Genomic DNA, 26,884 nt, shown 5'->3' with positions numbered 1-26,884 from the left:
TTCAAAGAAACAGATAAGACTTTCTAATGTGAACCAAAATAGTTGTTTTGTATACAGTGTGTTACAGTAGTTCCTGGGTAGATTTCCACTTCTTTTCTTTTATAGATTTGCTACAAAATTTTAGCTCCATCATCCAATGAGACAATGTAGTTTTTGTTGCTTGTTTTGGTAGCAGGAGAAAACAAGGAAAGCGGAAAGAGTATCCCCATTTTTTTTGTGTTCTTTTTGTGTTGTTTATTGTTCAATTTTTGTTTTGTTTTGGGGGGAGTCTGAAACTCCTCTATTACCCTTTACCCTGAAAGGCACAGAAAGGTGGGGATATCCATGGTTGTAGCAGAACAAGTAGATTCCAGAAAGGGGTGGTATATTTCATTGACCCATTCTTAATTCCTAGTGGCAAAGAAATAAATGAGAGAAACACTTTGAATGTAGGTTCTAGTGCTCAGTTCTCAAGTCTAAGTCTTTAACAGAAACACCTGAACCCCTTCATCAAAAACAAACAAAGATTAGAAATATTTTGAATATCAAGATTGGATAGGAAGCAACATTTATACCACTCTCTTGAAAGAACCACATGACAAATTCAACTGATTATGAATTGTAATTGAATGGAGGAGGGAACTATTTCCATTGTTTACACTCTATCAGTGACCTGGATGCTAAATGAAATCTTAATAAACAAAACAAGCAAACAAAAAAAATCCCCACTTGTTTATGTATCCATTCATTCTTTTGCATAAGTTGACAGAGTTGAGCATTCAAATTTTTTAGCATTAGTTTAGGAAGTTTCATCTGTAAAATTATGTATTTAAGACAGAATGCTACATTTCTCTTTTATTCATATTTCTAAAATTTGTCACATATGGAAAGCCTCAGTTTTTCAGTAGAATTCTTATTTATTATCAAAGACAGCTTTTGTGAGGAAAGCAACACTTTTTTTTTTTTGACAAACTCAATTTGTTTGCATATAAAATATAATGTGAAAATTAATATTGTACTGTGTTTGCAATACTGTGAAAATACTGGGATCTTATTTTGACTAATTATACATCTTAACTTATCCTATAATGAAACATTTAGCTGAGATGTAGTCTTGCTTTGCTCTTTCTTTTAAGTAGAGGTGTGAGTTTTTCTGTTTTGGCTGTGTTCCATTTTGTGCAGTAAGATTGCATTTTCTTTTAAAAAGTCCTCTGCTTCAAAACCAACTTTCACTTTCTTGTGTAGAGTTCATATTCACTCTGGAGAGGTTTGCAAATCATAATGAGATGACAACTTTACAAAGAGCCATGGGATTCTTTGAGATTAAAAATAACAATTGGATATTATATATATTAAGGGTTGCAAATTATGGCCCATGCCGAATCTGCCCTGAGGCCTCTTTCTGTTTGGAACTCAAGCTAAGAATAATTTTCATATTTTTAAATTATTTTAAAAAATAATATTTTATGATACACAAAAATTATATGAAATTAATTTTCAGTGTCCATAAATAACATTTTATTTGAATACAGCTGCACTGATTCATTTACATATTGTTTAAGACTTTTGTGCTACAACACAAAAATACATGAGTAGTTATGACGGAGACCATATGGCCAGTAAAGCCTTAAATATTAATTATCTGTCCCTTTATAGAGATATTTGCTGACCTTGGTCTCTCTCTTTCTCTCTTTCCTTTTTATATATAGCTATAGATAGGTAGGTAGGTTTATGATCTATTCATCTATATATATGTTTTATCTGCCTATGATCTAGCTATATCTACATCTCTATATCTATGCTCTCTCTGCATCTATTTATATAATATCTATCAAAGAGAAAGAGAAAATGACATTCAATTAAGAAATGTAACTGCCATTTAATCTCAAATGTGTTTGGACATATTTATACTAAAATGAGCAAAATTTATAGTATTCAATATCTTGTTCTCATTTATTCTTCATGTGAAAATAGCACACAAATAAAGACAGAAGATCCATCCCATTTCATATGAACACATCATTAGCCCATCTTCATTTACATAGCTATACCACCTCCCTCCAGGCAAAGATGAGGTTTGCACTATTAGGCAGACAGTGAAGTAAAAATAAACTTCTTTTCAACATGTAATTTTTTCAGCTATCCTGTCTTTGGCTCACACAGACTCATAAAAAGCTTTAAATTTATTACATTTCTGAAAGGATACAGTTTGTGCAGTCGGTAACTGTCACATTCTATACAGACATTGGTGAAATACACTCACAAAGCAAATCAGTTATTCCTCTCCTTTGCCCAGAGATGGAAAATCATTCGATCTCATAAAACCTTCTTATTTTATTTTATATTTTTATAGCTAAAAATATGAAGCTGAATAGTGACTTAGGTGGTATTTGTTGCTTTTAAAATGTCCTTTCTCTAATTTTAATCTCAGCATAGCAAATGGAGAACCACTATTGTTTGTTGCTTGATTATAATCACTTTCCTGAACTAGGAAAACCATAGAGAATGTGTGTGTGTGTGTGTGTGTGTGTGTGTGTGTGGTGTGTGTGTGTGTATGGGTGGGTGGGTGGGTCTGTGCAAAATAAAAATATAGCATTTAATTTACATGTAGTTTGGGTTATAAATTGTGAAGAGGAAAAAAACTTGTTTTTTTTTCTAAATCAATGTCACTGAAGAACTGTGCATATTAATACTTTAAGTGGATGGTACTTTCCAATTACAATTAATAATAAAACCTACTTAGATTTTAAAAATAATTGTTTTACTAACTAATTCAGGCTAATGTCAAGATAATCCAATCAGTGTAGACATTTAACCATCATTCAATTATTTTAACTACAACGATGTTACAGAGTTTGAAAGGCAAGTGCACATTACATTTCTGCTAAAATAAACACTTCCCATTTCTTATTCTGAAATCACCTTGTAGGCAGGCTTACATAATAACAAGGACTCTTTGAAATCATTATTTGCTCTGTGTGCTATTAATAATAATCTTTTCATGTTGAATGAATTGAAGATGAAGATCTACTCTTTAGCTCTGACAGTTAAGTGTAATCTTTTAAGAATGTGGGCAAGAGGCAAGAAAGGAAACGTGGGGATTTACATTTGTGAACAGTGCTGATCCTGAGAAGACATACTCATAAGGCACCATGAGCAGAGCCTCCATGTAAAGTCAGAATTGTCCTTCCTGTCTACACAGTTAGTTGAATTAATCTTACTGGGGGGACCACACATTGTCTCTATTTCATCACTCACTACTCTACTCACTAGACTCTTCTTCTCTACCCACAAACACTACAGGACATTCTTTATTTGAATACAGTGAAACTGTCTGTAAGCTGCCCCTTCCTTACTGATAAACAACTTTATCCAATGTTGGGTCCTTTCAATTTGTTTCAATTTAGGATTTTGAAATAGTTTGAATGCTGTTGGAAATGATACTTTCTGTTATAGAAAACAATACATTGGAACATTATTCTTGAATGAAAAAAAGGTTATATATTTCCTCTTAAAATAAGATGAATTCCTCTAAAAAGTAATTTTGTAGGAGCAATATTAAGAAACACTATCATCTGAATTTTCACAACATCTCATATTTCCAGTGTCCTGCTAAATCTAAAACAGATTCTTTTATTTTCTTTAAAAAAATTTAAAAAGAGCAAGTGTCTTTGCAAAACAGGAAAAAACGTATTGACTTAAACATACAAAAAATTACTGCCTTTTTTTAACCACTTGGATACATGTGTTTTAATAGTAGATTTGTTTACATCATCAAATTCTTTCTATCTTTGCTATATTGGTTTTTCAAAAGTAGACCCTAAATATTATTCCTACTAAGTTTTGGAAATATACAAATAGATATAATATTTTCTGTCCTGAACTATTAGAATAACCTCTCATGTGACCATATAAACACCAGCCACATTCTAGTTCAAAACGCTTTGGAATTGAAAAGCAGTTTTCAGTTCCTACTTGTAGGTGGGTGACAAAGTCTTTAGGCTTGTTAGGGCTAAAAGCGCCACACACTTTGAAGATAAATTAATTTCATTTTTATTACTGTATTGCCAACTTCTCTTCCAAATTACATTTTTAATAAATTTGATCTATAGCCATTTTGAAGGGTGAAAGCCCATAAACACATCTTTCTGCTTTAATTGCCTTTATAAAGCACTTACTCAAAAGGGCAGTTTTTCTTCCCAATAGTACCACCAGTTTTTATAAGTGAATCTGCCTGCCTCTCAGGATAAACTGAAACTCAGTGCTAAAAATGAATCCTGTACTGTGGGGTGTTAATATATTCGTTCACACAAATTTTTATTGCAACAAAAAGGAAAATAATTGCCTTTTCAAGGAGGTGGTATGACATTAACAGGTAACATTTATATTCCAATTTATTTACAATTGTATTCTACATATCATGGTCCCATTGCCAGATCAATGCTGTTTGTGACTTGCAGGCAGTTAAAAAACCACACCTTTTGTCATAGAACAACAGGCTTGAGCAAGTTTGCTACTGGGCACTGAGCCACATGAATCCATGTGTCTTTCTCTTCTCTATTTGTGTGTACACTCCTCCCTGGGTGATCTCATCCGGAGTCATGAACTTGCATTCCATCTACACACCCATGCCTCTGTCGTTTGGATCTCTACTCTCATCTCTCCCCGAGTTCAGACTTGCACCGCCTACTGGCTCTTCACTTTGACCGGCTAACTGATGCTCAAATTCATCGTATCGAAAGCAGAACTCTTAAGTCTTCCTGCAACTTGTCTTCCCTATCTCAGTCCCTAGCGTCAACATTTCATACTAGGGCCCAAAACCTTGTAGAAATCTGTGACTCCTCTTTATCTCCCACATTCCTCATCTATTAGCAACTCCAGTGGTCTCTAAGTGCATAATACAAACATGTACACACAGAATCTGACCATGTCTCAACGTCTATTCTGTGACTACTCCAATTAAGCCACAATCTTCTCTCACCTAGACGGTAACATACTACTGAAGGGTTTCTGTGGCTCTAATAATTCTCTAAACACCAGCTATCGTGAAATATATTCACATATTTTAAAATGTGAATTAAGTAATTTCTCAGCCTTGCTCAAGACTGGCCAATGGTCTCTATCACACTCAGAATGAAATCCAAGCCCCATGGGCTACAATGGCACATGTGAGGCAATCCTTACCTTATTGCTCATCTCACCCCACTCTCCCCCTCATGCGTCTTGCTCTAGCCATGTTCACTGACCTTCGTGCTTTCTGTGAACAAACCAAGCCCACTCGTGCCTCAGGCCTTTGTACTTTCTCTTCTGTCTGTCTGGAACACTCTTCCCCAGGTTTTTGGATGGCTCACTTTCCTGCTTCATTCATATTTCAGCTCAAATGTCAATTCCTCCAGAAGGCCTTCCCTTTCTAATCTAGCATCTTCTACTCCATCTGTCACTCTGTAATTGTGCCCTTATAACATTTTTTTCTACATAGGTCTTATTGCTCTCTGAACTTTCATTATACTTATTTATTTTTCTATTCATTTATGGATTTTTTCTTGTCTCTCCCAGCAGAAGGTTGGCTCCATGAAAGATAGGAGCTAGTCTCTTTTTCTTCCCCACCGGATCCCTTTTGATTTCTGCATCCTTTGAAGAAACAAATAAATCTTCCCACATGGGGATATTCGATTCCACTATGGTGTAGACAGCCACTAGGTATGGGATGTGGAAGGTATAAAGTAAACTCAGACACTGAAATACTAGGCCCAAGTCAGCAGATGCACTTCCTGCCTCAGTCACGATTTCCTCAGCAATTGCAAGAATGTGGGAGGGGAGAAAGGGGGAAGTAGAGAAAGAAGTGTTGAGGCGTTGGCATTCTGGGATGAATACTAAGAATATGTGGGGCAAAAAAAAATTGCTGTGAACATCTCACTTCCAATAACACATAAGAAAGCAATTGAGTCAAACTGGAAAGTGAAAATCAGAAATTCATGATTTTTTAAAAAAGTTTCTGATTTCCCATACAAACTCAGAAGTCATTATATTTTAGCAGTTGTAAATATTGCTAGGAAGCATTTTAAGAATGCAGACTTTTGAGCCTCTGGGATTTGGGTTTGTTCTCCAGAGGATTCCAACGCAGGTGGTCCATGCACATATTTTGAAGAATGGGGACTGGGAGCAATGAGTGCTCTGAACTATTTTATTTCAATAAAGAAAGGAGAAATATTTTCTAGCTTCCTTTAGAATAAAAATATATTTTTTTCACATATTTATTTATTTATTATTTTACTTTAAGTTTTGAGTACATGTGCAGAAGGTGCCGGTTTGTTACATAGGCATACATGTACCATGGTGGTTTGCTGCATCCATCAACCCATCATCTAGGTTTTAAGCCCTGCATGGATGTCTTAATCCTCTCCCTCCCCTTCCCCTCCACCCACCGACAGGCCTCAGTGTGTTATGTTTCCCTCCCTGTGTCCATGTGTTCTCACTGTTTAACTCCCACTTATGAGTGAGAACATGCAGTGTTTGGTTTTCTGTTTCTGTGTTAGTTTACTGAGAATGATGGCTTCCAGGTTCATCCATGTCCCTGCAAAGGACATGAGCTCATTCATTTTATGACTGCATAGTATTCCATGGTGTATATGTGCCACATTTTCTTTATCCAGTCTATCAATGATGGGCATTTGTGTTGGTTCCAAGTCTTTGCTATCGTAAATAGTGCTGCAATAAACGTACGTGTAGATGCACGATAAAAATATTTTTAAGATCATCTATGAAAACATGAATCTTGGCTGATTTATTTCAACATATTCACAAGGCATTATTTTCATAAACTTATAATCAATTTTCAAGAATGTCATTAAAACAGTTTTAGCATTGCCTTAGCCCCTCCATTGGTGAAAACTAGGACGATTACAGCATCTATATCACATGATTATTCAAACATGTTAAGTGATGGAAACACTTAGAAAAGTGCCTGACCTATAGTAATCTCAGTAAATATAGCAATTGTTATTATTATTACTAATTGAAATCATGCTCTACAAAACTTTTAAAGTTTTATTCATTGGACTATAATCTTAATTGGTTTACAACAGCTTTTGCTTAGGGTATAAACTGACATCTAAATTTTTGTACATTCTGGTTAGGCACATAAATATTCTGTATCAGAAAAATCACAAAGTTTACCTCAGTCTGTGTGATAATTAACTCAATTTTAATCTCTAAGGGTGAACTGAAATATGTATTTCTTTTGAATCCACACTGCTAAACTTTAAAAAGTCATGAATTTTTACTGTAAAAAATCAGGAAATGCAGAAAAATATTACCTATAATATTACCTGTAATCCATTAATATATTCCATTCAAAATGTCATCTTATGGTGTGTATAAATTTTTTTATTGAAACAAAATCTCACTTTGTTGCCCACTCTGGTGAGCAGTGGCACAATCAACTCACTGCAATCCCCACCTCCTGGGTTTAAGCAATTCTCGTGCCTCAGCCTCCTGAGTAGATAGCACTACAGGTGCCCGCCACCACGCCCTGCTAATTTTTATATTTTTAGTAGAGACAAGGTTTCACCATGTTGGTCAGGCTGGTCTCAAACTCCTGACCTCAGGTGATCCACTTGCCTGTGCCTCCCAAAGTGCTGGGTTTACAGGCGTGAGCCACCATGCCCATCTGCATAAAAAATTTTTATAAAAGTAATGCCAAAACTTTACATATTTCTTATTTTTTTCAATAAAATAGACAAAAATTTATGTTAATTTTCACTTTATTAATCTCATCGTTCAATTATGTGACTCCTGGAAATTAAAAAGACAGTGTGCCTTTATAGACAAAGTGCAGGCACTATTTCATCGGGGGGAAAGAAGGAAAGTACGGTGCCCTGATATAAATCCGTCAGTGTGCCCTTCCAGGATTCCTCAAGGAATGAAAATTTTCCAGGTAAACAATCCCCAGAGTGATCTTTGAGTGAAGACAGCAAGTGTGTCCTACCTAGAACTTCCTAATGGAACACTTTAACGATAACTGCTAGTTTAATTATGCGCAGTGCGATAACATTTGAATAGCGGCAAAAGAGAAGTCAAGTAATACTTAATCTGCTTTAATTATGTATTATTTTAGAAGGGGATATTTTCTTAACAGGAACTCTCACTCAAAATTGCAGCTTTGTGCTTTTAGCATGGATATTTAACGCACAGCCCAGTTACTGAGTATTCATGTGCTCAGACGTACCTTTGCATAATATTGTAGAGAATTCTCTTTTAACTGACAAGTGAGTGGAAATCATGCCAACATTTCTTTCTTCCTTTTAAAAAATTTGTTGCAGGCTTGTGCTCTACAGACAATACACCCATCCTTCAACTATACAGCTTCAATATAATTGTATTTCCCTTTATTTCTCACTTTTATGTCTTTGTTTTGAAAAGCAATGGTGTGTAGATAAAAGCTTACGAGTAAGATAGACAGTAAATTGAATTTCACCTCTCTATTTGTTTACTGCGTGACCTTGGGCAAGTTGTTTAACCTGCCTAATTCTCAATTCTCTAATGTGTAAAATGGAGATGATGACATATTTTATAATTCTGTTGTGAAATTTGAATAATAAGAAGCATAGAGATCATCTGTCATCTTATGCTGTCTCAATATAAGTCTCTTTCCTTTCCTTTTATTGTATTGTACTTTTCTACATATTTCGTTGTGTACTTGTCACATATTTTAAATTTCCTCATCTCTTCTGCTTTCATTATTTCCAGGATGATCTCAGCGACATAAGATACATCTGGGCCCATCCGACTTATTAGTCTCTCACTCTCTTTCTTTTTGCTTTTTGTTTTTTCATCTTTACATTTACTTTCTTTCAAATCGAACATGTTTTTTCTTTGGAGAAACTCTGAAGGTGTCATATACAAGTACATAACAAGCAGCTTCACCTCAGTCCCTTATCATTTTAATTTATTTTTCGTCTTCCTATGGTGATGGCTCTAGACCTGATATATAACATATTCATATGTGTTCCCAACTTATCTAACAAACCATCTCCTTGCAAGTTTTTCTTGACCTAAATGGTATAAAACAGCCTTAGCTATGTTCTTTGTCATGACACCAGAATACAATCCACTGAATACCTTATGGCCCAGGACTGCATGGGCCACATCCTGCCTCTTGTCAGACTAGCATCTTTTCCTGGAAAACCAATTTTATCAGGACAGTGATGTTTGTCACTTCTAGTTCTTCATACCTTCTCAAACATCCTTTAAAAATATGATCACAGCATTCTTTTATTGTGTTAGTTATGTCACTGTTACTTATGATTTTTTAGCTGAGATAAGGTATACAGTTTAGGGTCAGTCCACGGGGACTGAGAACACCTCTCTTTTTCAACTCACTGGTTATCCAGTTTCCAGGTTGTGGAGTGAGGTCTCACATTCAATCACTGGATTTTTCATCTTGGGCTTCTTTTCTGTTGGGAAGCCATACAATTTTCTTTAAATGTCTTTTCTTAAAATTGAAACAGTTAAATTATCCAATTTCTTTTCCATATAAATATATATTTTTTGCCATCCATTTGCACTCTGAACCTATCAACCTCTCCTCTCTTCATGAACACAGTAAGATGTTTGCAGCATGTGCCTTCATTTTTGCCTTACCCTCCTTTTTTTCTTTCCTTCAGTTTGACTGTATCAATACAAATGGCCCTCATTTTGCTCTCTGATTTATGCGGTAATTCCTCATCCTTGTTTTCCCCTGACTGCTCTCATTAAATGTATCTCAAACTAAAAATATCTTCAGGCTATGAATTGTTTGAGCTTCATTTCTTCTTCTCAGAGTACTTCTTCTAGAACTTTCTCGATAGACTCCGATGTCCTGACAAAGGAACAAAATTTTTCACGCCTTGGATATTTCTTCTAGAATTTGAATCATTTTCCTGTTCTGTAGGAATAAGATTATCTTCCAAGTGTATTTTCTAATATATGCAGCTTTTAGGAAAGATATTAATGATTTGAAAAGTTGAACTTTTCTTTTTCTCTTACACATAAACTCTCACAGTCCAGTGGCTCATCTTTTAGAAGTAATTTTTCAGCCTTTCTGCAGGTATATATATGTAAACATTTTAAATTCTATATTTGTTTTAGATTGGTTCTATATATTTGCACCCTTTATTTAGTTTTATTTACTTTTAGTCCTCTCGATTTTTTTTTCTAAGTAAATCTTATATTCTCTTTAAATGCAGCTGTTTTTCTTCTTTAAGGAAAGGAGACATATCCTTAAATAACCTATCCATTTGTATTTCTTGGTGCCATTGTCTGAGAGGAAGAGGGGGCTGCAGCATTTGCTATAAAATCAAATCTCTCTTTTTCCACAATTGACATCCATAATCATCCATCTCAGAGTTAGTTCATTTACCTCTGAAATGTTTACATGCCCCGTCAGCTAATGTGATGGTTGCAGATATACTCACTCTCAGTACAGCTATTTCCCAATTTCCAGACTCACAATAAAACAAGTTTATTTAGTTTGAGCTCCAAAAGCTGTAACTCTAGCTTCTGCATTTTAATTATCTGTTTTCATTATCTTCTTTTCAATTGTGATATGCTTGTATTTATCCTTCAAGATTTTGTGCCAAACCTCTTTTTTCCTTTTCATGATTCCTCATAATCCACAGACTTATGGAAACACAGTATTCCTTCTTTTTTGTTTTGAACTTGAGTTTCATTTATTTTGGACTTTTGGAGCAGTTTCCTTTGATTTATTTAGTGATAATTTTGTCCTTTCCCTTATATATTTTCTTTTTCCTCTATAAACTTCCCCCCAATTTTTATTCCAATGTACACATTCTCTTTCCTTCTGCAAAAATCTTGCTTTTTCTTCCTTTTATTTCTACAGCTCTTGATCATTACTAGATACTTCATTTACTTGTCTTTTATTCTTCTTCTACTATTATGACTTAAATTATTAATTTTTAATCATCTCCTCATCTCTACCTAAAGCTACTTTGAATAATTTTCCATATCAATTGATTCTAGGACTCAATATTTTCATTGTGTACAATTTTATTATCATGTGCTTTTAGGAATTTTCATAAACACTTCCCCTTCATCACAAAAATTACAAAAGATACAATAACAGCTTAGCAGCTAATACTATGCAGTGCTTAATAATGTTTAGGAAGTGCTTAATACTATTTATGAAAAGCTTTCTATATGCCAGGCCCTCTGCTATGTGTTTTACCTGGCAGAATTCTCTGACTCAGCTACTGTTAGCCTTTCATTTTATAGGGGACAAAACTGAATTTTGCAGAAGCTATCCAAGTTAGGGTTTAGTTTGCTGAGGGTCACACAGGAGTAAGAGGCAGATCTAGTATTCAACCAGCTAGTCGGACTCCAAATTCCCCCCCAACCCCTGCCCACCCCTGCCAGGAATAAATCTTCCTCCCAGAGTAAGCTTTATTTAGGCATCATTTTAGTGTGGGGCAAGACATGAAATTAAAGGCCTAGAGAAATCACTTGGATACTGTGATACAGGCCAGACAGCATACAGTGGTGAACACATTCATCCAAGTGGTGCCGCTGCCCTTCTTCTCCAGCTGAGATCTGCCATGTGCTCGTGAGGAGGAGTCGGGATTTGCAAGAGTTCTTAATCAGCCAAGGTAATTAGAAATCCAAGTATTTTGCGTGTGATGTTTCCCATTGGAAAAGTTGTATCTCCTTAAAAAAATTATCCATCATGCTGCCTAACCAAAGACATCTGTATGTGTAATACAATCTGTGGAATTTGACACCTCCATTTAACTGACTCCTAAACCGATTATATCCAGTGGATACCATTTTTCCTCTAGAAAAACATAATTAAGAATATGGTGCCTGTCACACCTCGATTCTCACCCTGAGACTATGCTCTAGAACCAACGAACTAGGTTCAAATCTCAGCTTTTCCACATGACATTATGCAGTTTACTTAACCATTCTGTGCTCTGTTCTTTGCTTATTAATACAAAAATAGAAATAAAATTGTCTGCATCAGAGAATTTTAAATAGTTGCCTTTAAAAATAATTTTCACCGGTTTCACTGGAGAGTGGGGGAGTAAAACTTCTCACCTGCCATACCAACAGTCAGTTCACCATTGGGTTTTTATGAGGATTGAGTAGGTTAATATTTGCATATTTCATAAAATACTGAAAGAACAAGAATAAGAAAAGATCACTAGGCTTTAACTCAGGATCTCTGAAATTTGAATTGAAGTTTTTAATCCACTTACTATGTAACCTTGGGAGAGTCACCTAAATGCCATTTGTGTCCTCATCTGTAAAAATATATTTTGTTTTGAAAAATATGTGTATTATCTTATTATCTTAAGGTATTTGAGGATCCCTCATGTCTATTCTTTACAGAAGCAAAACATCCCATCTTTCCATTGTATAGTACAATGCCAACTCCTGAAGATGTTGCTCTACATGGTCAAAGGGTGAGCATACTGCAGGCAACCAAAGGTCAAGACAAATTTACAAGATCCCTCCCTACTGCTGTCACTATCCAGCTTACCAATAGTGCCTTCCTAGTAAGTGTCTATCTGGTCTCAGTAAAATAATACAGAGTCACACAAAGGACATGAGCTTTTGGAGCAGCCTTATGCACACTGAGTTCTATTAATGATGTGGCTATAAAAGGAGGCTGAAGTAGTCATGGCTGAATGTTAATTTAACTATAGCCATATATAGTGCAGTTTGGAGTGTAGGAAGAAAAGGTATCCTATTAATATCTATGAGTGTGTTAGAACTCCCATGTACCAGTCAGGGTGAGTGACATAGCAGTCCTAAAGAACAAACTTTATGAGCCACAAAGTGTTCTTAGAATTGAAGATCTGGGAAAATAATGAATATTTCCCCAAGACTCTTACGTTTGAGAATAGCAATACTGTTCCATAGCATAGTGCTTGATATTATTTAAGAATTAATTTTAGAATGGTTTCTTCTAGTTTTATTGATCAGAGGCTGAAGCTGCCTGTTTAAAAGGAATTGTTCAAAAGTGTCTCAGTTGAAGGATTGAGAAAAGTCTTTTGGGTTTATGTTGGCTAGGTCAATGAGAAATAGCTCAACAAGACAGGAAGATAAGAGAAGACCACACTTTGTTAACAAGACTTTCTTTGGTCGCTCATCAACTTTATAATTATTGGAGTCCTCTAATAACATTTACCTTCTGCTTCTCTTTCAGCAGTTTTTGCTTCATATTAAACTCACTTATTTATGTGTCCTCAGATTGTGTGTTGCTTATAGTCAGAAAATGTCTTTGCCCTAGAGTTTCTCTGCACCATCTAGCACAATGTCTTTCCAGTGTGATGAGTGTAACTGTTTGTTGAATGAACAAAAATACACGTGTCTTTACACAGGTACACACATATACTCATCCTGAGATATTACCTACTTATGTTCCACTGATCTCAATATATGTTTCGGTTCATATGACTCTAATACTCTAATTTCTTTTAGAATAGGTTGAGCCTTGTTTAAAAGAAGAGGGGGTGTTTTACACACACACACACACACGCGCGCGCACACACACACACAGAGACTTAGCACACCCTTGGCAGAATTCTTGATCAGTCAAGGCAATTAGAAATCCAAGTATTTTGTATGTGAAGTTTCCCATTAGAAAAGTTGTATCTCCTTTAAAAAAATCATACATTGTGCTGGCAAACCAAAGACACATGCATGTGTAATACAATCTGTGGGATTAGACACCTCCATTTAACTGACTCCTAAACCTCTTATAACCCATGTATACCATTTTTCCTTACCCCAAAGAATTCATCAAATCAAAATCCACAGAAATCTGGAGGAATTAAAACTTTTTAAATTCAGTCTCTAATTAATATTCATAGATCTATGGTTATACAATATTTGATTACAAAGCCATTTAAAATGGATTAATGGAACAAAAACTTTATGGTTACTACTAAGGACTAAATGTACATTATGATCATTAAATAATAGAAATTCCTGGAAACCTGATTGTATACATATAGGAAAACTAATGCAAAACTACAAAGTTTCAAATATGATTTTTTGAAAAAAAAAAATTCTTAACCAAACACCATTTCCCTTGATAGATTTGCTGCCCATGGTAATGGAGTCACATACCTGCAGAAGAACATAATCAAAACTCAAAGGAAAGTAAGGAGGAGCAAGTTTTTTAAAAGGAATATTGTTTGCAATCCTGTTGTTACTCATTCTTGTTGATAATTGATTTTGTGCTTAAATCTCACAAGAATAAACAGTTTTTAGCAATGCTTTAAATTCTTAGCATTTTCTAGGAAGCGGTTGTGATCAGTGAATCAGATCTGACTTAATCTGATGAATGAGTATTCTTTTCAGTAGAAAAGCCAAGAAGCGCTGGATACTATTCGAATGCTTCCTAAACCCTATTTCAACACTTCTCAAATTGAACTTACTCTTTTCCTCCAGATATGTGCTCTTCCTTTTATGTCTCGTGTCTCCATCAATACATTACCTTCCTTCTAATCACCAGAGCTAGACAGTCCTGGTTATTGTTGATACACTCTTTCTCATCCACAGCCACATTTAATAGATCAATTATCCTCCGAAAACTCTTTCCGGCCTTGCTTTTCCCACTGCCACTAGTTCAAGCCTTTGTCATCTTTTTCCTACTGCAATAATCTCTCACTGGCCCTTCCCTCTCAATTCAACTTTCTATAATACCACTGGATTTATCTTTCTGAAACACTAATAAGCTTACATTGCTTCCCAGGTAAAAATAAAATAGAAGAAATGATTTCTAAAAGCACAGATGTCTCTCCATTTCAATCGGGGTGCCAGCAGGCATATTTTGTTTAGTCCATGGTCTAAAATTTTTTTGATTGGTCAACATTTAATAATTTGTAGAATCAACTTATGATATTTACTGCTTTTCTTGAAAAAGAGCAACCAGCAATGGTAGGTTGGCATTTCTCCCTTTGGACTGATTTGCTGTCCCCACATACTCCTGCAAATGTAAGGCTTCTCTATGTCACTACAGTCCCCATCACTCCCTGTTGTCCCCTTGTCTCCTTAGCAATGACAACTTCCATTGCTTTCACTTGTCACATCTTTTTTCACTGTAGTTTTTCTTATCCCCAACCCACTTCCTCCTACTGTATGAGAATGTCCATGTTTCTTAGCACAGCATTCAAGGCCCTTATATGTTGGCTTAATTATCCTCTCCTAATTTTATCTTCCTCTATATCGCACTTTGTATTTTAGCCATATTAGACTGCCACCTGTTCCTAGAACATGTATGAGCTGGGGGTTTCAAGTACAGATGGACTCAGACTGTTTGGGGTCAAATTTCAATCTTTATTAGCTCTGTTATCTTGCATAAACTACCTAACCTCTCTGTGGCCTGGATATTTCATTTTTGTAGTGGAGATATTGGTTCCTACCTTCTACAGTTATGATACTGATTTAAGAGAGTTAATACATAGGAAACTTTTGGCACTTAATAAATGCTCAGTAAATTTTAGGTATTGTTAATTTCCCGCCAAATATTTTACTCATGAAGTTCCATCAGTTGAGTGTACCTTTTTTTGTTTTGTTTTTTGTCTGGTGGACTTCTACCTCTTTAATAGTCAACTTAAGTGCTACATTTGGGAAATGTTTTCCATTTTCCCCATCAGAATTAATGACTCCTTTTGTTTATGTAAGTATTCATAGCCTAATTTGGTTATACCTCTTTTGTGGATTTACCGTATCTCCCACTGGATTTTCAACAACTTCAGGGAAAGGAGCAGATCTTACATGTGACTTTCTGTTCTGAATATCTAGATGAGTGCTGTACAAATAGTAAATGTTCAGAAAAAGTATTGCTTGAAGAAAAGTGAATTTATGAGCTTGTCTTTGATGAACCAAGTAATTAGAAGCTGAGTGAATCTTAAAGAGAATTATGTACAATTCACTTACTGGAAAAGTGGGAAAAAAACCCCCAAATGGATGTGGAAATTAAGTAATTTTACTATGGACAATTAATGAAGTAGAACAAGGACTAGACCACCAACACCATCACCCTGAACTTGCACTTCTGTTTTTTGTTTGTTTTTAAAGAAAGGTATTAATGAGGAGCCCCTACATTAAAATAATAGTGGGGTCATGCAGGCAGGTCTCCTGGAAGGTAATTGTCTGCCAGTGTTATGCCAGCAAACCACATGTCAGGATGAAGATGGTGGCAACAACCATATTGTTGAGGGACTATAATTTATAAGGTACAAACTTGCCATTACCAGCATCTCTTTTGTGCAGCAGACTTGTACCATCTTCCCACTCTTCTCAAATCACTCATTCATATACTGCCCTTATCTCCACTCAGAGGACATTAGCTGGGGAGGGAACTTGAAGGTAGGGAACCTTTTTCAATCTATTTTGTGGCTCCAGTATCTAGAAGATTTCTCAGCAAATTATAAACACTCAGTGGATTTTTTTTTTTCTTTCAATAAATCTGTGGAACAAAAGTCTCAAGAAGTAGAACACGGAGCTATGGAGATAGATCACAAGATAGAGTCAACAATTTGCTAGGCTCATGTAACGACTTATTGCTGAGGACTCACTGCTGTCTGTTCATAACACTTGTCTTCCTTTCTTTATACTCCATACTGGACCCAATAGATAGAAATGATTAATTCCCAGTAGAACTTTCCTATGTGTGCTCTAGGCTATTTTTTTCCACTTTCTATTATAAATTTAGTTTGCCACTACACCCAATTGTTTTCTTTTCCTGCTGTGGGCACTATTTCAATACCTAAAAACTCTCAATTTAAGTAGCAGTTTGTGCTTTCTCCCAAAACTAAGAGCCAGCATATAACAGCAGAGGAGATATTTCAACAGTAGCTGATCACAAAATAGATGTTAATCTTGAGACCACATCTATATCTTAAAGTATTCTTGTGCACATAGGTTAAAAAAACGCATCCATGTAGGATGGTTAGATTCAAAAGCCTAGAAGGTATAAGTTTAGAGAAACTGTGAGTACTGAAAAATTTAAAAGAAATTGGAACCTCAAGGTTTGAGTGTAAAGCCTATTTCTTTGCAGAAGGCAGGGGAAGGTGGCGGAGGTTTGTGAATGCTTTTTATTTTCAGCCTCAGATGCTCTCGTAAGAAAGTAAACCCAAGACTAGGTGAGAATTGTGTGGCTTCATTTTGTCAAAACATATTGCTACTTATAAGATTAGGGATGCTGCCAATAAAATATTTCTTCAACCCCCGAGGTTCTACAAGAATAGACTCTTGGATAAGATTATTGTTAACAGCACAAGTGTTGATATAGCCACGAGTTAATAGCTACTGGCAAACAGCAGCCTTTTTTGTTCTGTGTGAATAGTTCTTCCTCTACTACTCTGCCAAACTAAGCACATTTGGTGTGTTTTCAAAGTGGCACAGAGGAGGTCAATTCATTAATCATTCTCAAATAGTGGGAAACATAGACTCCTGTCTAGGAAGCCACTGGAAATGCAGTCTTTTCTGTTTTCCATTTTTAGTTAGTAGGTGATATTCTTTCCCTTAAAAATGTCTTCCTTCTTTGTCCTACTTCCTCAGTGTCCTGTACATTTCTTATCTCTTTATGTGAGAATTCAAATGAATGGATTATTTTTAAGTAGAGAATTGAGTAAGATTTGATAAAAAGAGGATATTTTGTTTTTAATCATGTTTTACTCTATTTACATATAGTGTATAAAATACTTGGCCAAAATGGGTTTTTCCGAATTTTACTCCACTAAAAAAGTCACTTCCTTTGGCGCGATGTATGCTCAGTGTTGGGTAACCACACATCTATCTCAGATAGATGGGACGTAGATGAAGCTAATTTGAATATCACCCCCTCTCCATCCTAGGCTGACCTCACAAGCATGGGATTTGGCGGCAGATAGACTTGGGTGGATGTCTGGCTCCAATTCTTGCTAAATATGAGACGTTGACTTACAAAACTTCTCAAAGCTTTGCTTTCCTCTCTCTAATCTGGGTCTAATTGTACAACCTGTCTCTCAGAAGAGTTGTGAGGCTACATTTGATAATGTATGTCAAATATCTCAGCAGAAAGAGGAAATTTCCTCCTAGTTTTCTCCTTTCTTTCCTTCTCTCCCCTCCCTCTTTATTCTTTTTCCTCCTTTCTTTCTTTTCTTCCCTTTCTACTCTTCATCCCCCTTTCCTTTGTTCTCATCTCCCATATCTGAAATGCATCCCTTTGCTCTACTTTCTCATATGAATTCCACTAGAAAATGATTCATACATATTTTAATTGATTAGGAGTCTATAAACAAATGAAAAACAAGGGACTTTTTCCTCTAACCTGAATTCTATTTACATAGAAAATAAACTAATTTTTTAGTATAGATTTTTTTTTTTCCCTGAGGCTTCTAGCAGGAAAGGACTTCAGATTTTGGATGACCCTGACACAGCTGGCTCTTTTGTTTGGTGGAGAGAATTATAGAGCTGAACACTGAGTGTAATATCAGATGGAATTCAAGAGCCTTTCCTCTCTGCTTTCTGGATCTCCGTGAAATATCCTGTTTGTTTTGAGGGTCAATGTGAGTTCTACTCAGTAATTGAATGCAGAGCATAAAATCCTTGCCCATTTTCGATTCAAAGCTTCCAAAGCTGATCAGGCAACAGACCTCTGACATTTTGTTTGTTTTCATGTGATTATAAAACTCAAATATTTAATTGATTGTGAGCCTCTATAATATGTAGTTTGCCTTCATTTACAAGCATCTGCCTCCCTCTCCCCTTACCTGTGCTCTGAGTACCTGGCTTTCCTGCAGTCCTCAGCCTTCTTTGCCTTCACCAAAGCCCACAGTACACTTGTCTAATCTTTTGCATGCTCATTATTCAAAATGGGCAAACAAACAAATCCACTTGGGAAAACACTTTTTAAAATTTAGTTTTGTCTTATTTCCAGTGCTCCTTCCTGCAATTATCTTTGCTTTGTCAACATGTTTTGACTTCCTTCAGGTTGTAGATTTGATGCATGGTCACATTTCTCAAAGTATAACGCCTGATTCTCTTAATGGTCTTCTGAGAAAGAATCCAAAAGTTCTTTCTAGTTAAGTGACATCCAGTTACTCGACTAAATATCCCAGGTGTTCACTGGCTTAGGTGCTAAAGACATCACCCTTTCACGTTTCCCCAGAGATACGATACATGCCAATTTTGGCTTGATCATCCAAGTAGGAATTGGACATCATTGTAAACAGTTGTCTCCAAAGAAACCTGGCTGGCCCAAGTGTGACCCCAGTGTACTCTCTTGTTCTTCAATTGCCTTTAGGTTTCTCCAGACACTTCCTATATTTGCAGTTAACTTTCTTTCGTTTCTTCACCATTAGTTTCTTATGCCTATATCTGCTCAACTCTTTATCACTTTCTTTTCCATTTTTTATGAGTATTTATGGCTTGTGCTTCTTACAAAGATAAGGCAAATATGAATAATCTTACTATTTAAGAAGCACACAAAAATGACAATCAATGGAAAATATAGCTCAGTCTAGGAACACAAATGGATTCTTTCATGACACCAAACACACTTGAAGGCAGGACTGCAGTGCTGTTCCCGTCTCTCTGTCTAGGCCCTAACACAGTACCAGCTACAGAGTAGGAGCTTTGTAACTGGTTAATGGATGGCTAATGGACTGCAGTGTGGATTCCCCTTCTTTTCTTAAAATCAGAGCCTAACACAGGCACAGTGAGATGTTTGCTATGTAGGTGATGATTTCATATTAGGACAAGATTGCCTTTATTTGGGGCAGCTTAAGGGATATTCTATACTGGGGAATTCAGTTATACATAATTAGATATAAAATGGTAGTCATGCACACCTATGCAATTAACACAATAATGGATCGGTAAAAATTTGTGGTTATGTGAGGCTTCAGAATTTGGGATCAGTCCCTATAAGAAGAGTCCTCAAAGGTAGAACAGCATTTTCAGTACTGAAAACCTCACGTCATGGAGTTCTTTTGACTCCCCAGATGCTGGTCATAGGCCCAGGATTTTTAGCTTTTGCACTCTCTAGCTGTAGAAACTTGAGGAACCAACCACTCTGGGCCTTACTTTTGCCATTCGTAAACTAATAAACATTAAAAACTACCTAAATTAAATGATTTCCTCGGAAAGGTGTTTATATATTGTTTGATTTATTGAGTTATGTGTTAAGCATTTACTTATGTGAAACATTTAGTTATGTGAGGCATTTAAAACAATGACTGGCAAATAGTAAGCACATAATATTAGCTCTTGTTGTAGTTATTACTAGTAGTAGCATTACTGAATCGGTGCCATGGGTATGTGGCCCACACAAGGAGAGGTATGCGTTGGTAATAGTTTCTACTCGGTAATTAGGAACAGCATCAATCCATGAGATAACTACATCACTTTACATTCCTTGTTCATAGGAGCTACACAATATTTTGCAATAAAATGTGCCTTAAAATTTTTTTTTTGCCTTACTTGTGGGGGATCAACACCACCCCCACTTTTTCCCTACCATGCTCTTCCCAAGAACAGAAAATAGCTTCTAAACTCTTATGTACTTTAGAAAATGCAAAGAGACTGTATTTTTCAGGCGAAATTATACATTTTCTGCAGCTTCTACATGTTTTCTGGTAGCTCTCTCAGAACCTGCTGCCAGACTTAAGGACATTCTTGAAGTGGGTGCAGTAAAGGAGGATAAAGCAGGAATGAAAATTCTGAGCATTGCTGTTTGCGTGTGGTCCCTCCTTTCCCCAGAGCCCCACCCTGCTGCTCTAGGAGACTTGCCAATAGCATTTTACCAAAGGGAAAGAACCTCCAGAGTGGCATTTCCCTCCTTAAAATGTGAGAAAAATCTGCCTAGAGAGGAGAGTTTCAGGGCTGATGGAAAGGGTGGAATGGAGGAGGTATTCTAAATTTCTTATTGTCAGTTTCCAAGAGACTCCTCTCCATTCTCATAAATAGTCAAAGTGCTCATGTAAGAAGGGAAAATGACATTCATTCAGCTGTTCATCAAACATTCATTGAGGATCCAAGCAATAAAATGCGGTGGCAAGAGGAAAAAAAAGCTACACAGTTCCTCTTCTTAAAGTAGTGAAGAAAAGAGGAACTGTATAACTGAAACATAATAGCTAAGTCTTTAAAATATAAGGCATGAGAGGAACACAGAAGAGAAAGTCCTAGTAGGTACTGAGTGAGGCAAGGAAGGTGTGAAAGAGGCAAAGGGCTTCTAGGCAGAACAACAAATTTGAAGATGGAAGCGACTGAAGCAACATAGTTTTTAGGGAGCTAAAAGTGGAAGCTAAAGAGGCCACACACAGGTGTGAGTCGAGAGGCAAGGCTGCACAGATAGGCAAGGAAGGTATGTGTGAAGTTCACTTGCCATGCTAAAGCATTTGGGAGTTTTTAAAATTGTCCAATGGGAAGCTATTAAATAATTTTAAGTAAGAAAAAAAGTTAATTCTATTTTGTGTTTTAGAAACATGATGCTAGCAAGAGTTTTAGGACCAGATTGTTTATATAAGTGAGTGTTTTGGGGGGGCTCGGGTGCACTTAGGATATGCTGGTCAAATAGTAGTGTATGCGAGTAATTCTACTGAGAAATGATACAGCCCTGAACTATGCCAAGAAACAGGGGGTGCGAAAGATAAGATGGTGTGAGATGTGAAAAGGAAGTCCAGAATGAACATCTGATCCTAGACCTGGGCTCTCAGGTAGATGGTGATGCTTTTAACCTGATACAGAAGGGTGGGTTGGGCTGGGAGAGAATAGCTCCATTTTGTTCTTGTTCAGTTTGAGCAAGCGCTGGAACATTCACACAGGCAGACAGCATACGTGCTCATCAAAAGCATTTTTGCTGCTTATTGGGTTATCAGGATGGACATGCATGGACTAATTAATGTGCTCCAATGAGAGCTGTAGAAAAATGGAATGAGCAATAAATTGAGTCGTCATATAGCTAGGACTGTATAGAAGGTGAGAACATGGACCCTAGAGCTACAGTGCTTACATTCAATCTCCATCCTCATAACTTAACAACTGTTCAACTTTGAGCAAATTGTTTAGCTTCTCTGAGTCTCAGTGTTATCTTTAAAATGAAGACAATAGCAGTATCTGCTATAACCCCTTTATCACTAGTGAATAAATGAATGCCTATGAAGTGCCTGGACCAGTGAGTCACACAAAATTAAGTAATATTATTGTTAGAGATTTTTCTCTCCCTCCCTTCCCTCCCTTCCTTCCCTCCTTCCTTCCTTCCCTCCTTCCTTCCCTCCCTCCCTCCCTCCCTCCTTTCTTTTCTTTTCTTTTCTCTTCTCTTTTCTTTTCTTTTCTTTTCTTTTGTTTCTTTTTCTTTTTTCTTTTAAGATGGAGTCTCACTCTGTCGCCCAGGCTGGAGTGCAGTGGTGTGATCTCGGCTCACTGCAACCTCTGCCTCCTGGGTTCAAATGATTCTCCTGCCTCAGTCTCCTGAGCAGCTGGGACTACAAGTGCGTGGCACCATGCTTGGCTAATTTTTTGTATTTTTAATAGAGACGGGGTTTCACTCTGTTAGCCAGGATGGTCTTGGTCTCCTGACCTTGTGATTTGCCTGCCTCAGCCTCCCGAGAGATTTTTATAATGAATGAGAAGGACCAGGAAATATTTTTGGTGGAGAAAACAAAAGCTTTAAGAAGAGCCTTATGGAGCCTCATCATTTAAAAGTAGAAAAATAAACTGGCAAAGAAAAAAGGATGAAACATGGAGACCAAGAGAATGAACAAAAAGGTCTAGAGAGAATTATGGTATTGAAGCCAACAGAGAAGAGATTTTCTGAGAGTGTTTAACATGGGCAAATGCGGACACGCGATTCAATTAAGGTTAAAAATTAAGAGTGTCTTTGGATTTGTCAACATTAGTATTTTCAGGGAAGTGAGCCTGTTTTCAGCGAGAGGATCATGATCAGTAGGCTGAGAATGAATGAAAGACAAAGATGTGAAAATCTTTTCTATGTGGTGCCCTTTCAGGAAGCTTGGCAATGTGAGGGAGAAGGGAGGGACAGGTGTGTCTGGAGGGATAAGGAAAGCTGAGGAAGTATTTACATTATTATTATTATTGGTAATTTTTGTTGTTTTTAGTGTGGGAGAGACATAACTACGCTTGCAAGGGAAGAGGAAAATAAGCTTGAACATACATGAAAGAGAATATATCAAGCCAGATTCCTGATAAGAAAGAAAGAAGAATTTGCTTTCAGTGAGAGCAGAAAAAAGGCCTGGAACAGCTGCTTTGCCTACACTGTCCAACTCTCACCCGAGTTCCTGACAAAGTGCTAAAAGGCCTAACAGTCTCTGTTTTTGATATCAATGCTGTCTTACTATCTGATGTCAGTTATGGGTCAATCTATATTTTGCCTCTCCCTGTAATCCTACAGCTCTAGTCTGTGCTGCCCAATGCAGTAGCCATGAGCTCCATGTGTCTATTTATATTTCAATTTAATTAAAATGTCACGTTCTCAATTGCACTAGCCACACTTCGAGTACATATATGGCTAGTGGTTTCTGCATTAAGAAGCATAAATACAGATCATTTTCCTTAGAACTAAAATTTCTTGGACAGTGTTTTTCTAGGTGATGAAATAAACGTCATTTCTCTTACTGGGGTTTGTCACATGTGAGGACCCCCTGATGCTGCTCATATCATTACTCTATTGACCTTGAACCCTGACCCTGAGCAGGGTCCTTGCTACCTGGCCTTCCCGCTGTGCTTGTGGTCTTTCATTAATTCTCTCTGTGGGACTCCTCTGTCTTTTAATCTTTCACAGCACCCTAGGTTCCCATGATTCTCTCTGAAATTCCCTTTTTATTGGCCACAGCTGCCTCCCTTGAAGAACTTTGTAAACACCCTCTTGCCCACTGACCTTGGAGATACTATGTCACACTGTTCTCTTAGTCCAACCCTGCAGTCCACCATCCGTTTAGTCCCACTTCATATTCAGTACCTCTCCTTATGCTCCTCCAGTTTTAAGTCAAAGGCTGCCAGTGAAGTTCAGCACGTGGACTTTGGATTCCGATAGACCAGCTGGTACAGCATTTTATGTGTGTAACATGGACACGGTTCTTAACCTGTTAGAACCTCATTGACTTCATCAGTGAATTGGGAACAAAAACATTATCTGCTTCCATGCGTACTATGAGCATTATGTGACACAAATTTGTCTGCTTTGTAGCGTGATTCATGCTAAACTGCACACTGTATTCTTTCTTCTTCCCTTCCTCCCTCCCTCTCCCTTCCCCTCTTTTTTATTTTTTTAAAGTAATTTCAGCTTTTATTTTAGATTCAGTGGGTCCATGCGCAATTTTGTTATATGGAGATACACACACACACACACACACACACACACACACACACACACATATATATATGATGCCGAGATTTGGATATGAATGGTCCTGTCATTCCGCTGGCTAGCATAGTACCCAACAGTTAGTTTTACAACCCTTGTCTCCCTCCCATCCTTTCTCTCCTTTTGCTCTCTTCTCCTCTGTCTTGAGTGTGTTCCCAGACTCAAGGCGTCAGAGGTTATATTTGACTGTGAGAACAGAGGCCTTGTAAAAACACATGCACGCATATGTTTGTTGCAGCAGTGTTCACAAGAGCAAAGACATGGAATCAACCTAAATGCTCATCAGTGATAGACTAGATAAAGAAAATGTGGTTCATATACACTGTGGAATACTATGCCATGAACAAGGAACAAGATCATGTCCTTTGCAGGGACTTGGTTGGAGCTGGAGGTCATCCTTAGCAAATTAATACAGGAACAGAAAACCAAATATGGCATGTTCTCCCTTATAAGTGGGAGCCAAATGATGAGAACACATGGACACGTGGAGGAGAACAACAGACGCTGGGGCCTTTCGGAAGGTAGAGGGTGGGAGGAGGGAGAAGAACAAGTAAAAAAAACTAACAGGTAGTAGGCTTAATACCTGGGTGATGAAATAATCTGTACAACAAACCCCCGTGACACTAGTTTACCTATGTAACAAATCTGGACATGTACCCTTGAACTTAAAATAAAAGTTAAAAGGAAAAAGAAATTCTTATTAGTCGTCCAAGAAGTGCCTAAACAACCATACTAGAAGTCAAGTAGCCCTAATCCCTGCTTCCAGGTCCATGTACTCACTGCAGTCTTGCAATTTAAGCTGCTGTTTGCTACATTCACTGTGTAAGTGCATGCATAGACAACCGATTGCTTGATTTAAACTGAATATAATGTTTCTGTCTGAATATAATCTTTACTAAAGCCTCTGGAATCAACAATTATTCATCTAATTTTCAAAAAAAAAACCCACATACAACCAATAGCCCTGTCGTTAGTTCCTTTCCACAGTTCTGAGTTTGCATATGTTCAAGTCAGAATATTACTGAGCATAATAGAATTGCATAAAAAAACATATTTCAGGCCAGGAATGGTGGCTTATGCCTGTAATCCCAGCACTTTGGGAGGCCAAGGCAGGCAGATCATTTGAGGTCAGGAGTTCAAGACTAGCCTGGCCAACATAATGAAACCCTGTCTCCACCGAAAATACAAACATTAGTTGGGTGTGGTGGCGCAAGCCTCTAATCCCTTTTGTTCAGGAGGCTGAGGCAGGAGAATTGCTTGAAGTCGGAAGTTGGAGGTTGCAGTGAGCCAAGATTGCGCCACTGCACTCCATCCTGGGTGACAGAGTGAGACTCCATCTCAAAACAAACAAACATATTTCACAGAGGATCAATGGATACTGTTTTGTAATAATGTATCTTCTTAAATGTCTTCTCCTTTTTCATATTCCTGGTGTCTATTTTTAAGCTAAGTAAATCTACACATGACTTTTAAAATATTTATTTGAACATACACATAGACATTTGTTAATATATTTGTATATCATAACCTGGAAATGGGGACTATTTCTGCTCATGTTTAACCTTTTCACATTTTGTGGTTTTAGTTGGTCTCATAATTGCTTTGCATGCTATTTAAAAACAAGAAAATATTAAGAAAAAAGTGTATAGCTCAAAGACAGCTCGACATATTAATGACTCTCTAACTTGAGGACCCTGTGAGTAACGTCAAAACCCATAGTATCATAAATAGTCTTATTGTAATGTGAACATAAACGTTGCACATAAAGTCATGACTCTTGAATAAGGCACCCTGTGAAGAATGTTCAAAGACCTACCATACTCTAAGGGTAAGCAATACCAGTGCTAGAGTTATGAACATCTGTTTGGAACAGTTTTCCAGTAAGAACGGTTCCTTTTATGAGGAAAAATCTGAAGAAAACATCAAGTGCTTACCATTACATCATGCTAGAGATTTTCTACACCTCTGTAAGGAACAAGGTTATATGAGCTTACCTCCCCCTGCCTGCATAAACTGTCAATAAAACCGCCCTCATGTCATGCACAACGGGCATTCCTGGAGTTTCTACATTGAAAGAAGGAAAACTCAGCCAGACCCGTGCTGGAAATTGTATTGAAATTGTATCTTTAAATACACATTTAAAATTAAATCTGTACCGTGTAGGCCCCCACTAAGCAATCTGTGTTGGAGGAAAGAGGAAGCCAAACAAGTTAAATAAAAATAAAAATAAATAATTCTAAAGCATATATGATCACAAAGCAGTTTAAAAGGAAAATGGTTTTCAGAACCATTAATCACATTATGTAGGGCTTGCTTTTATCCCTTGCAAAATTCCAAAGGGAGAATTTCTCCAGGGCAAAGTATAACTAACAAAACAAGCATTAGGCAAGAAAGCAACTTCCCTTTTGGTGGCATATTGATTCTATGAGAGAAAAGCCACCTAATCAGCCCTGTAACTAGGGTAGACAGTGGGGCAGTTTAGTAGCAAAGACGCAGGATTTGAAGTTCTGATTCTAACACTCAATTATG

General features: G+C 36.9%; 1 long non-coding RNA gene across 1 annotated transcript; it reads right to left on the bottom strand.

Moving 5' to 3' along the window:
- On the bottom strand, positions 1-26,370 carry LOC119618990 (uncharacterized). Its single transcript, XR_012090911.1, has 3 exons — positions 26,350-26,370; positions 12,014-12,147; positions 1-390 (listed from the first exon to the last, which is right to left on the bottom strand). It is a non-coding gene; the product is annotated as an uncharacterized lncRNA (long non-coding RNA).
- Between the last annotated feature and the right edge of the window lie 514 nt (positions 26,371-26,884).

This window comes from Chlorocebus sabaeus, chromosome 24, assembly GCF_047675955.1.
Source record: "Chlorocebus sabaeus isolate Y175 chromosome 24, mChlSab1.0.hap1, whole genome shotgun sequence".
Taxonomy (NCBI): Eukaryota; Metazoa; Chordata; class Mammalia; order Primates; family Cercopithecidae; genus Chlorocebus; species Chlorocebus sabaeus.
Note: the sequence above shows the minus strand (reverse complement) of the source record. Positions and strands in the feature narration are given on the sequence as shown.